The following is a 12,827-nucleotide window of genomic DNA, read 5'->3' as shown; positions in this document are numbered from 1 at the left end:
TGTGCCCTACTCCAACCATGCACCAGTCCTGCATCTGTCTCCTGACCCCAGACCTCTGAACTGACTCCAGACCGGCTTCAATTGTTGGCCGAGTCTGGATTCTGACTACAATACTGAATTGGCTTGTCTATGGATTCTGACCAAAGTTCTCACCCACAGCCTGTCCCTTGACTCCAGTTTCAGCACTGCCTTCAGCCCAGTCTTGACCCTCTGGCTGGCTTCAACCATCGCACCAACCACCAGGACTTACTGCCAGGAACCAGAACCTGACACCAGTTGTGCACAGACACAGAGACGGGGCGGCGCTAGGCACCAGCAAAGCAAGTGTCTGCTTGGGGCAGCCCATTTGCAGGGGCAGCAAGGATCCGGCATGGGAGCTGAGAACCAAGAGGGGGCTCTGGGAGCTGTAGTTCCTTGGTTAGCTCCCTGCCTATAGAGCCAGCCCTGGAGCAGGGAAAGAAAAAGACGGTTACTCACCTTTGTAACTGCTGTTCTTCGAGATGTGTTGCTCATATCCATTCCAGTTAGGTGTGCGTGCGCTGCGTGCTCGTTCGTCGGAAGATTTTTACCCTAGCAACACTCGGTGGGTCGGCTGGGCGCCCCCTGGAGTGGCACCGCCATGGTGCCGGATATATACCCCTGCCGACCCAGCCACCCTTCAGTTCCTTCTTGCCGGCTACTCCGACAGAGGGGAAGGAGGGCGGGTTTGGAATGGATATGAGCAACCCATCTCGAAGAACAACAGTTACAAAGGTGAGTAATCGTCTTTTCTTCTTCGAGTGATTGCTCATATCCATTCCAGTTAGGTGATTCCCAAGCCTTACCTAGGCGGTGGGGTCGGAGTGAGATGTGGCAGAATGCAAAACCGCTGAGCCAAACGCTGCATCACCTCGACTGTTGAACCAGAGCATAATGCGAAGCAAAGGTGTGGACCGAGGACCAGGTAGCTGCGCAACATATCTCCTGGATAGGTACACGAGCCAGAACGGCGGCAGATGAAGCCTGAGCCCTGATAGAATGAGCAGTGATGTGGCTTGAGGAAATATTAGCCAAATCATAATAAGTGCAGATGCACACCGTCACCCAAGATGAGATCCTCTGAGAGGAAACAGGTGGGCCTTTCGTTCGGTCTGCTACCACGACAAAGAGTTGGGGTGTTTTACAAAACAGTTTTGTCCGCTCAGTATAAAATGCGAGCGCTCTACGGACATCCAGGGAGTGCAATTGTTGCTCCCGTCACGTTGAGTGTGGCTTCAGGAAGACGACCGGGAGAAAGATGTCCTGGTTAACATGAAAGGCTGAAACCACCTTAGGGAGGAAAGCCGGGTGTGGTCGCAACTGCACCATGTCCTTGTGGAACACAGTGTATGACGGATCCACCATAAGAGCCCTAAGCTCGGAGACTCGTCTGGTCGATGTAATGGCTATGAGGAAAGCTGTCTTCCAAGACAGGTATAGTAGCGAGCAGGTTGCTAACGGCTCGAATAGGGGAGACATAAGTCTGGTTAAAACCAGGTTGAGGTCCCAGGTCGGGGCTGGGCGGTGTACTTGGGGGTATAAGTGCTCCAAGCCCTTGAGGAACCTCGAAACCATAGGGTGTGAGAACACGGAACGACCACCTTCGCCTGGGTGAAGGTAGAGATGGCTATCAAGCGTACCCTCAGTGATGATACTGCTAGGCCCTGCTGTTTGAGAGACCAGAGGTAGTCCAAAATAGAGGGGATCGAGACCTCAGTGGGAGTAAGATAAAGCGTTTTGCACCAGCAGGAGAAACGCTTCCACTTGGCAAGGTACGTTGACCAGGTGGAAGGCTTCCTGCTACCCAGGAGAACTTGTCGTACTGATTCAGAGCAACGTAACTCTGACTGGCTTAACCACGCAGCGGCCACGCCGGAGGTGAAGAGCCTGCAGGTCCGGGTGGCGAAGCCTGCCGTGGCCCTGAGTTATGAGGTCTGGGTGGAGTGGCAGGGTAATTGGGTTGGCTATCGACAGGTCGAGCAACGTGATGTACCAGTGCTGCCTGGGCTATGCTGGAGCGATCATGATGATGTGTGCTCTGTCCCTGCAGAGTGAATCAGCGGGAACGGTGGGAAGGCATAAAGGAGCTGGCTCTTCCATGGCATCAGGAAAGCGTCCGAGATCGATCCCGGGGAGAGACTTTGGAAGGAACAGAACATCTGGCATTTCCTGTTCTTGTGGGAAGCGAACAGGTCTATGTGGGGAAATCCCCACTTCTGGAAAACAGAATGCATAACGTCTGGGCGGATCGACCATTCGTGAGACAGAAAGACCTGCTGAGTAGATCCGCCAGGGTGTTCCAAACGCCTGGGAGAAAGGACGCTACCAGATCTATCGAGTGGACTACACAAAAGTCCCAGAGCTGGATGGCCTCCTGACGAAGTGGGGAGGACTGTGTCCCTCCCTGTTTGTTTATGTAGTACATAGCTGTTGTGTTGTCTGTAAACACTGAGACACAATGGCCTCGCAACTGTTGCTGGAAAGCTTGGCACGCCAGGCGGACTGCTCTCAGTTCTCGGACATTTATGTGTAATGCCAGCTCCTGAGAAGATCAAAGGCCTTGAGTACGAAGGTGACCGAGGTGAGCACCCCAGCCGAGAGATGACGCGTCCGTCGTCAGGGACATTGAGGGTTGGGGCGGATGGAACAGCATTCCTGCACGCACTAGGGAGGGAGCTAGCCACCATTCTAGGGAGCCTAGAGTGCTCGGGGGAATGGTGACTATCGTGTCTATTGGGTCCCTGCCCGGGCAGTATACCGAGTTGAGCCAAACTTGGAGAAGATGAAGGTGGAGCCTGGCGTGTTTGGTTACAAATGTGCAGGCAGCCATGTGACCCAGGAGACCGAGACAAGTGCGAGCCGAGGTCATCGGGAAATTCTGTAGACCTCAGATAATTGTTGCCATCACCTGAAACCGCGGCTGTGGTATGCAGGCTCTGGCTAGACTGGAGTCCAGGATAGCTCCTATGAAGTCTAACCTCTGCGTGGGAACCAGAGTGGATTTTTCTATATTGATCATCAGACCCAGACGTGTGAATAGGTCCTTGATGATGCCCACATACTGAGTGACTTGTGTCTCGGAGACCCCTCGGATGAGCCAATCGTCCAGATACGGAAAAACTTGTATCCAACGTCGGCGGAGGTAGGCAGCGACTATAGCCATACACTTTGTAAATACCCTTGGGGCTGCAGAAAGGCCAAAGGACAGGACCGTAAACTGGAAGTGCTGATGGTTGGCTACAAAGTGGAGGTATCTCCCGTGCAGAGGAAAGATGGCGATGTTAAAGTACGCGTCCTTCATATCGAGGGTGGCATACCAGTCTCCAGGATCCAAGGACAGGATAATGGTCCCCAGGGATACCATGCGGAACTTCAACTTTATCATAAACTGGTTGAGTCCTCGCAGGTCTAGGATAGGTCTGAGAGTAAAACCCCTTGCCCCTTTCGTCCATCGGTACTTCCCCTATAGCTCCTATGGCGAGGAGCATCTGCACCTCTTGTAAGAGGAATTGCTCGTGACAGGGGTCCCTGAAGAGGGACAGGGTTGGAGGGTGGGAGGGCGGGTTGAAATAAATTGGAGCTGGTACCCATACTCCACCATGCGTAGGACCCAGCAATCTGAAGTTAACTGGGACCACGCCGGGAGGAAGTAGGAGAGACGGTTGGAGAAGGGAGGAGAGGGATCCTGGCCTGTAACTGGTACGCCGCCCTCGGGCGCACCTTCAAAGTTCGTCTTTGGTCCTGGTGGTGGTTTCGAGGGACCTTGATTTTGGCCCCCTTAGGGTCCTGACAGTCGTCTGCAACTACCTCGGCCACGCTGCCTGCCAAAGTCCTGTCTTTGTCTAGGCACAGAGTATGGGCAGTGGGGCTGGGGACGGAAAGGCCAGCGTTGGGTCACCGGGTATGCATGCAGAGAGCGCATTATGACCCTGTTGTCCTTCAGGCTTTGCAGCCTGGGGTCAGTCTTTTCCGAGAAGAGGCCTTTACCATCAAATGGTAAGTCCTGAATGGTATACTGCAGCTCCGGTGGGAGGTTTGAAACCTGAAGCCATGAGATGCGCCTCATGGCAACACCCGAGGCCAGAGTCCTGGCTGCTGAGTCTGCTGCATCCAAAGAGGCCTAGAGGGAAGTTCTGGCCACCTTTTTCCCTTCCTCCAAGAGGGCAGCGAACTCTTGGCGGAAGTCTTGAAGGAGAAGCTCCGTAAACTTACCCACCGCCACCCAGGTGTTATAATTATAGCGGGTAAGCAAGGCTTGTTGATTTGCCACCCGGAGGTATAGGGTCCCTGCCGAGTATACCTTGCGGCCAAGTAGGTCTATTCACCTAGCCTCCTTCGATTCGGGGCTGGCGCCTGCTGGCCATGGCATTTCCTCTCATTAACGGACTGGATGGCTAGTGAGCAGGGAGAAGGATGGACATACAAGTACTCGTACCCTTTAGAGGGCACCATATATTTACGCTCAACTCCCCTGGCCGCAGGAGGGATAGAGGCTGGGGACTGCCATATAGTATCGGCATTCGCCTGGATGATCCGAATAAACGGTAGGGCCACTCTAGTGGGGGCATCCGCCGATAGAATGTCCACTATCGGGTCCTCTACCTCCGGGACCTCCTCCACCTGGAGGTTCATATTGAGTGCTGCCCTCCTTAAGAGGTCCTGATGGGCTCTCAGGTCGATTGGAGGAGGGCCTGAGGAGGATGTTCCTGCCACCGTCTCATCTGGAGAAGAGGAAGAGGAGATGCCGGCGACAAGCGGGTCCTGGGTTGCCTATTGCTCTTGGGCGATCTCCTGCTCCAGAGGAACCTGGGAGTCCAGTGGGTGAACTGGGGCTTCCTCCGCAGCAGTGGGAGGGGGACGGCTAACCGTTGCCTCTGGCCTCGGTGCTCTGATGAGACAGAGCAGGACGGAACTGGTGGTACACCCAAGGTGTCCAGAAAGACCACTGATGGGGTTCTTGGTCCTGGGCCTGGGTCTCTTGGAAGACTCTGGTGGGCACATCAGAATCGCGGTCCTGAGCATAAGAGCTGTCCGCGTGGGATGACACTGATGCATGTCTGGATGGCCATGGAGGTGCTGAAAAGTCCTGGGCAGAGTCTCTGTCTCTAGAGGACCTTGCCCTACTCGGCACCGGGGACCGGTACCGGGAGGCATACCGGTACTGGGAACGAGATCGGGACCTGCGACCGGAGCGGTGCCGGGAGGTCGACTGAGATCTCGAGACTCGAAGTCAGGAGCGGCAACAGGAGTCATGGTGCCTGGAGCGGTGCCGAGAGTAGCGGGCCGGCGAACGGGATACCGACGGTGCCGCGAGTGCGACCGGTACCGAGGAGAACGGTACCAGGACTGCAAGCAGCGTCGGGAGCGGGAGCGCCGACAGGACCTGGAACATCTGCGGGACCGCGATCGTGAACGGCACCGCTCTGCTGTGCTGACAGAGGATCGTCTTATCAAGGCAGGCTTGCCGATAGACTGTATTACCCGCAACGGCGGTGCCGGGGGTAGAGGCAGCGTTGACTCTGTCATGACAATCTGATCCCTCGCCGTTGAGAATGTTTCCAGCGTGGATGGAATAGTAAGCTCATCCACGGCTCGCGAGAGGGAGCTGACAGGCACCAGACTCGACGGCCCTCGTGGGACTGGAATTGACAGTGCCGACGTCGTCGGGGCCATGCGATCCGACTTAGACGAGCTCTCTGGCTGCGGCGCAGGTGGCACAGAAGCAGCAGGAGTCTTTTGCCTTCTCGACCTCAGGGAGAGGGAGCGGTGCCGAGTCGACTTCGGTGCCGGCGACGGCCGGTGCCGAGAGGCCTTGGCAGTACCGGCGCGGTCCGGTGCTGAGGAGGTGCTTCTGCCCGCCGATTGACCAGCGCTCGGTGCCGAAGGCAGAGGGGTAAGAGCCGCCTCCATGAGGAGCTGCTTTAGCCGAAAGTCCCGCTCCTTTTTTGTTCTCGGCTTAAAAGCCTTGCAAATGCGACACTTATCTGTCAGGTGAGATTCCCCGAGGCACTTAAGGCAGGAGTCGTGTGGATCTCCTGTCGGCATCGGCTTATGACAGGATGAGAACAGTTTGAAACCCGGTGAACCAGGCATGGGCCCCGGCACCGGGTATGGGGAAGGGGCTAATCCCTAAACCCCGCTTAACTATACACTAACTATGAATAATAAAAATTAACTACAACTATATACACAACAAAATAACTAGAGAACTATAAGTAGCTAGGGCGGTGGAGGTCAGTAAAACCGCACTCCACTGTTCCAACGACCGACTCGGGCGGTAAGAAGGAACTGAGGGGCAGTTGGGTCGGCAGGGGTATATATCCGGCGCCATGGTGGTGCCACTCCACGGGGCACCCAGCCGACCCGCCGAGTGTTGCTAGGGTAAAAATCTTCCGACGAACGTGCACGCGGCGTGCGCACACCTAACTGGAATGGATATGAGCAACTCATCTTGAAGAACTACATTTCCCAGCATTCCCGTGGCCACTACCAACAAGAAAGGAAGGGGGAGGGAGTGAGGTAGCTGAGACCTCATGCAGCAGCCTGCTGTGAATGGAGAGCTGCACTGTGAAGGGTCGGGAGACCATATTTTAACATTCAAAAAATAGGACACTCCACAGGGAGGGAGGGTAGCCCCACCCTGCCACCATCCACTCCCTCCGACTGCCCCCCACAGAAACCCCAACTCATCCAACCCCCCCTGCTCCCTGTCCCCTGATCATCCCCTCCCGGGACTCCTGCCCCTAACTGCCCCCCAGGAAGCCACCCCCTATCTAAGCGCTGCTGGTCCTTGTCCCCTGATTGCCCCCTCCCAGGACCCCTGCCCCAAACTGCCTCTTGGGACCCCACCCCCTATCTAAGCCTCCCTTCTCCTTGTCCCCAACTGCCCCCTCCTGAGACCCCTCCAACTCCCCCCCTAGGACCCCACCCCCTACTGTCCCCTGACAAACCCCTGGGACTCCCATGCCTATCCAACCACTGCCTGTCCCCTGACTGCCCCCCCAACCCCAACCCATCTAACCCCCGCTTCTCTCTGCCCCTGACTGCCCCCGCAAACCTCTGCCCCATCCAACCCCCCCTGCTCCCTGTCCCTTGACTGCCCCCCCGGAACTCCCTACCCCTTCTCCAACCCCCCAGCACTCGTACCGTGCCACTCAGATGAGCGTGTCTGGCTCAGCGCAGTGCCAGACAAGCTGCTGCATACATGCTGCCATGTTCCCCCCGGAGCCACAGCCCCCCAGCACCTGGCTTCCAAATTTGAGCACCTCAAAATTCAGGAGTGCTCAAGCTCAGTTTGGGCAGCTGTTACTTCATTTCTCCCAAATCAAATACACTGATCCACTGTAACCTGCTGTAGAAAAAGTAGGATAAAATTGAGCAAGAAATGCTTCCCAGTGGTTATCAGGACTGGAATTGCTATTTTCAACAGCCATTGCCTTTTTTTTTGGTTTGTTTGTTTGTTTAAAAGGAAGACAGTGATATTGCACTGGCAAATTCCCTGTACGAAAGAAAAAGAAAGAAAGAAAGAAAGAAAGATAAAGGCACCTCAACTTTTCCTCATTTATGGAGGACAGTTTTATAATATGCATCCAGAGATCCTCCAATCACAGAAGCTGAAAATTGTTCCACTTTACTGCAGTTCTGTAACCATATGGGAACCAATCCTGTCTGTGTTTTATGCACAACTAAAATTCCTGCTGAATGATCTGCCTTAGGAGTGAGTTACCAGTGACCCAGGGCTGGGGTGGAAGGAGGGTGCAGGTGTGTGTGTGTGTGGGGGGGGAGCCCAGGTCTGGGGCGGCAGGAGGTGTGTGTGTGTGGCAATGGTGGGGGGGCAGGGGAGAGCGCCCAGGGCTGGGACACCAGGGGGGTGCAGCAAGGAGCCCAGGGCTGGGACAGGGGGCAGCCAACTTTTTGCTTGGGGCGGCAAAAAACCTAGAGCCGGCCCTGCGCAGAGAAGACTTTCCTGGCACCCCAAAGTTTACAATGTAAATTGACATGACAGATAAAGGTTGAGAGGAAGGGTTACCACCGATGTGCAAGCGAGGTGCCGAGAGGTTAAATGCCTTGCCCCATTTCACGCAGAATCTGCAGCACAGAAGGGAATGGAACCCAGAACAACGGAGCCACACACAGTGCCTTACCCACAAGAGCATCCTTCCTGCTGAAACAGACCTGCTGAGGGCTAGACAGTCTGTGCACACCTCATTTCACAGCCTGGGGAACACTGCAACAGAGGAAATGCAGCTTTGCTCAGATCAGCTTTCCTCTTGCTCCAGCACTTTCAGAAAGGCCTATGTCTGTTCCAAGTCCCATTTGCAGTGGAAACCTTGTCTCCAAGGACCGACTTATTAACCTCCCTTCCCCCTGGGTTGAATCCCTTCCATTCCAACTACTTCACCATGTCCATGGAAAATTCCTACTCCTCCCATAGTGGCTTCTGTTCTCTGTATCTGGAAGCAAACCTCAGTGTCCCTTCCCAGAGGTGATGCTGACAAATATTCTGTCTTTGGCCATTAACTCCACCCAGGCATTTGAAGGAGGGGAGGTCTACTGAGGAGTTAATTCTGTTTATGCAGAGCCAGAGATTTTTCACACATAAATTCATAGAGAGACCTGGCACTTGTTTTTGCTCTTTCCAGTTATTGCATGTAATGATGGGAGCAATGAGTGTGATTGTGGGGTGTGTAACTGACCATGGTGCTGCACCAAGAGGTGAATATTTATTAGGCAGGGAAAGGTTTGCGACACTTCTATTACTGGATTTTGTGGAATTTCAGAGAGATTGTGCTGAGATGAAGTAATGATTCTGTGAAATGGCATTTCCAGAACTGCATTAAGATCTATCACGATGCCTCTCTCTCATATGCCACTTGTTAGCAGGTGAGAGTTTTATTTATTAAGCATTTACTCTCTATTTAGACTGTGTTTTTGCAGACTTTAACAGAATCCCTCCCCATCCCCACCCCAGATGTACTAGTCACCAAAAGTAACATCACTAGTCCCAAGACACATAATGAGGGGCCACTAACCAGTTGTGCGGGATTCTGCAGGGCTATTTACATTCTTATTCTCACACTGGGGGAGACAGGAGGAGGAAGAGGGGAAAGGAGCAATGCTCCTCCCTTCCTCACAAGGATTGTGGTTGGAAGCATTGATCCTGCTGCTGATTAGGTGGGACACGGTGTGAGAACAGGTAAAGAAAACACTCTAGAGTAGGCTACCATGGGCTGCAGCACAAGTTCAGCGGAAGCAGAAGCCCCAGATGGACACAGCGTCACAGGGTGGTAAAATCCACGCCCAGTTAGGAAATGGATTTGGTTCTGCTGCCAAAGGCGAAGTTTGACTTGCTGTGTATGACCTAGTGTCTCTGGCCAAATTGCTTCTCCCTTTAAGTTGTTGCACTTGTCTCACTTTGTGAGACTTACATTAGATCCTAAAACACAAACAGCACTACAAAAAGGAACAAACCAACTCCCAGCTGTGACTGTCACTATCTCATTGTCTCCTGGTACTCCCTCATCTGTCAGTATTCACCTACTGTCTTGTCTTACACCTAGACAGGAAGCTCTTTGGGGCAGGGACCGTCTTTGTTCTACATTCGTTCAGCATGTAGCACAATGGGGTCCTGGGCCATGACTACAGAATGCAGTGGACATAACATACCTGGATTTCAGCAAGACTTTAGACACAGTCCCACATGACATTCTGATAAGTAAGTTGGAGAAATGCAGGCTCAACAGAACTACCAGTAAGTGGATACATAATTGATTAAACAACCACAAACGAAGAGTAACTATTAACACAATGATATCAGATTGGAGAGAGGTCTCAGGTGAGGTTCCACAGCATCTGTTCTGGGTCCAGTGTTGTTTAACATCTTTATTAATGACCTGGATGTAGGAATAGGGAGCATGCTGATCCAATTAGCAGATGCCACAAAGCTGGGGGGAGAAGCGGTTGTCAACACTTCGGAGGATAGAGCTAAAATTCAAAGGGATCTTGATAAATTGGAGAACTGGGCTATAGACAACAAGGTGAAATTCAACAAAGACAAATGTCACTTTGGGAAGAAAAAGCAAATGCACAAATATGGAATGGGGGATAACTGGCTTGGCAACAATACTGCTGAGAAGGATCTGGGAGTTAGGGTGGATCACAACTTCAACATGAGCTACCCATGATGCTGTTGCAAAAAAACAACTAAACAACAACAACAGAAACCAACCCCCCAGCAAATGCAATTTTCGGCTGCATTAACAGAAGCAGAGCATGCAAGTCACAGGAGATGATAGTACCGCTCTACTCAGCACTGGTTAGGCCTCAGCAAGAGTACTGTGTTCGGTTTTGGTCACCAATGTATAGAAAGGATATAGAGAAACTGGAAAGGATCCAGAGGTGAGTGACAAAGATGATCAGAGGGATGGAATGCACCCATATGAGCAAGCTGAAGGAAGTGGGTACGTTTAGTATGGGAAAAAGGAGATTAAGGGGGGACATGATAGCAGGCTTCAAATACCTGAAAGACTGCCATTAAAAAAGATGGAGAAAAGTTGTTCTCTCTTGCCACTATGGGCAGGACAAGGTTCAAACTGCAGCACAGCAGATTTAGATTAAATCTCAGGAAAAACTACCTAACTGTAAGGACAATGGAACAGGCTGCGTAGGGAAGTGGCAGAAGCTCCTTCGCTGGAGGTTTTCCAAAGGAGGCTGGATACCCATCTGTCTTGAGTGGTTTAGACATAACAAACCCTGCATCTTGGCAGGAGGTTAGACTAGATGACCCTTGTGGTCCCTTCTAACCCTAGGGTTCTATGATTCTATGACTAGGTCTCCTAGGTGTTATGGTAATACAGTTAATAAATACTACTACGACTCCTCCAGATGTTGTCTGACCCAGAGCTGACCTACTACACACAATCAGGACAAGCAAGGGCTTATGGTATTTTATGGTGGCGTGGATGCTTGAATGAACAATAAATCAGATGAGAACATCTGTATTAAACAACCACTGTGCATATCAGCCCCCTGCAAAAGGCCAGTGAGGAGTGGGCTTGCAAAGGGCAGATTTCATTAACTGAATACTGCCCCAGAGAGCATCATGCCCTGGACATAGCCTCTCAGCACACTCCCAGCCTCTGGCTTCTGTTAGCTGTTTCCAAAACAACATCTGAGGAGGTTTGTCTGAAACGCAGAAGCAGAAAGATCCTTTTATTCAGGTATCAGCCTGCACCCCCTTTTCCAGGCTGCCAGTAGCTCCCCCCCATGCTCCCCTCCTCAGATGCTTGAAGCACCTTAACGCTCTCACTGACTGACACAGGCCTGCAGAGTTGTAACTGAATGGAGAATTTGACCTTACATGTGCTCCTCAGACTTGTTCCAAGCTGATTCACAGCACAGCAGCATCACAGCCTTGGAAACAAACAACTTGCACTGCTCCCAGCAACAAAGCTGTCCCTCGGGGGAACTCTGAGATGGATAGTTGAGAGATCACTGAGAATGCATGCACTGTCCACTCACATGTGCAGACACACACATATACCTCCGACCTACAGCCAAAGCGATAGAGCTGCAGAGAATAGAACGCAGTCAAACAAGGCTTGGAGCGCATGCTTACCCCACACGCACCCCAGCCTGGAGACCTGCTGAGGTAACATGGCACTCCAGAAATTCTGAAAGCTGGGGCTTTTAGGCCATTATAAAAGACACTGGTGCTGTTGTTATGGTGCTCAAAGAGCCACTAGCATTTCGTCCCATGGAATCAGAGTCACAAACTGCATCTGCATTCCCGTAGCACCTCCATCTGCTTTTCCCCGATACTGCGACGCTTCTGCTAAACCCCGGCTTCAACTGACACCAGAAGCAGTTTCAAAGGCCTCTTGGTCCCCTTCCCCTCCACCCTTAAGACACGGGCAAGGACAGTGCTGGCCTGGGACTCAAGGGATCTGGCCTCATTTCTCTGCACTATCAGTGCTCTCTGTGCCTCCATTTGCCATCTGTATAATAGGGATAGTATTTCCTGGCCTGATTGGCACTCAGAGGATAAATTCATTCATGCCAGTGAAACACCTGGATTAAGGGCAAAAGAGCCAGAGAAAACCTAGGTAAAATATCACCCATTTGCTTCAATGGGAGTAACTTGTATCCAGCTGGGGGTAGTATCAGGCCCTCAGCTGGGCTGACATGTAAGCACATGAAGGATTAAGGCCAGATCAGTAGGTTAGACTTCATCACACAGCTAACCAGCGTTAGAACTCGAGCATTGCCCTTAACTCAAGTCCCGCCCACACATCATAGCCTGAACTCAAGCCTGGTGGTGCTTTTAAGTGGAGCTGGCAGGCCCCTCAGAGGCTCTGAGCTTAGTTCGAGGCCAGCACATCGCTGTGTGTAGCTCATGTTGTTTCGCAATGTGGCTGCTCTGACTGCAGGGAAGTGAACTTAGAGGAGTTAACAAGTGCAGCCACTCCCATTAACCGGGCAGTGAACCTAGAAGAAGGTCTAATTTACACCTCTCTAGCTTCTCTCTCTCTCTGGATAGCTAGGGGAGTCGTTTACATGCCAAAGGCCTGGATGTAAGCAGGCCACTCATTTGGCATTCCACCGGACGCTCCTGCTCTCCCTGGATTGTCCATCTGTACGTGGTCTTGTCTGGTTCAGAAAAGGGGGGCCACTTTGAAAAGCATGCCGCTCCACCCCTCTTGGCGTGACCTTGCACACAAAGTCAGGCGGGTGGCAGCGAAGTGGCGAGATCCTCAAAATGGTGCCCCCCTACTGCGTGCGAGGTCACCCCACATGGAGGGGAGCCATTT

At 52.5% G+C, this 12,827-nt stretch overlaps 1 protein-coding gene across 20 annotated transcripts in view; it reads right to left on the bottom strand.

The window, feature by feature from the left end:
• The window catches only part of RBFOX3 (RNA binding fox-1 homolog 3), a 414,255-nt gene that overhangs the window by 191,225 nt on the left and 210,203 nt on the right, over positions 1-12,827 (bottom strand). The window contains exon 1 of one of the 20 annotated variants that reach the window (XM_030534080.1): positions 8,163-8,205. The exons of 17 other annotated variants lie outside the window; for them this stretch is intronic. The gene's annotated coding sequence lies outside the window, so the exon portion shown is untranslated. Of the gene's footprint in view, positions 1-8,162; positions 8,206-12,827 lie in introns of those variants that run through there. 2 more of the 20 variants (XM_030534071.1, XM_030534072.1) reach the window with 2 other exon arrangements.

Source organism: Gopherus evgoodei, chromosome 15 (assembly GCF_007399415.2).
Source record: "Gopherus evgoodei ecotype Sinaloan lineage chromosome 15, rGopEvg1_v1.p, whole genome shotgun sequence".
Taxonomy (NCBI): domain Eukaryota; kingdom Metazoa; phylum Chordata; order Testudines; family Testudinidae; genus Gopherus; species Gopherus evgoodei.
The sequence above is the reverse complement of the archived record's forward strand: the minus strand, read 5'-3'. Positions and strand labels throughout refer to the sequence as shown.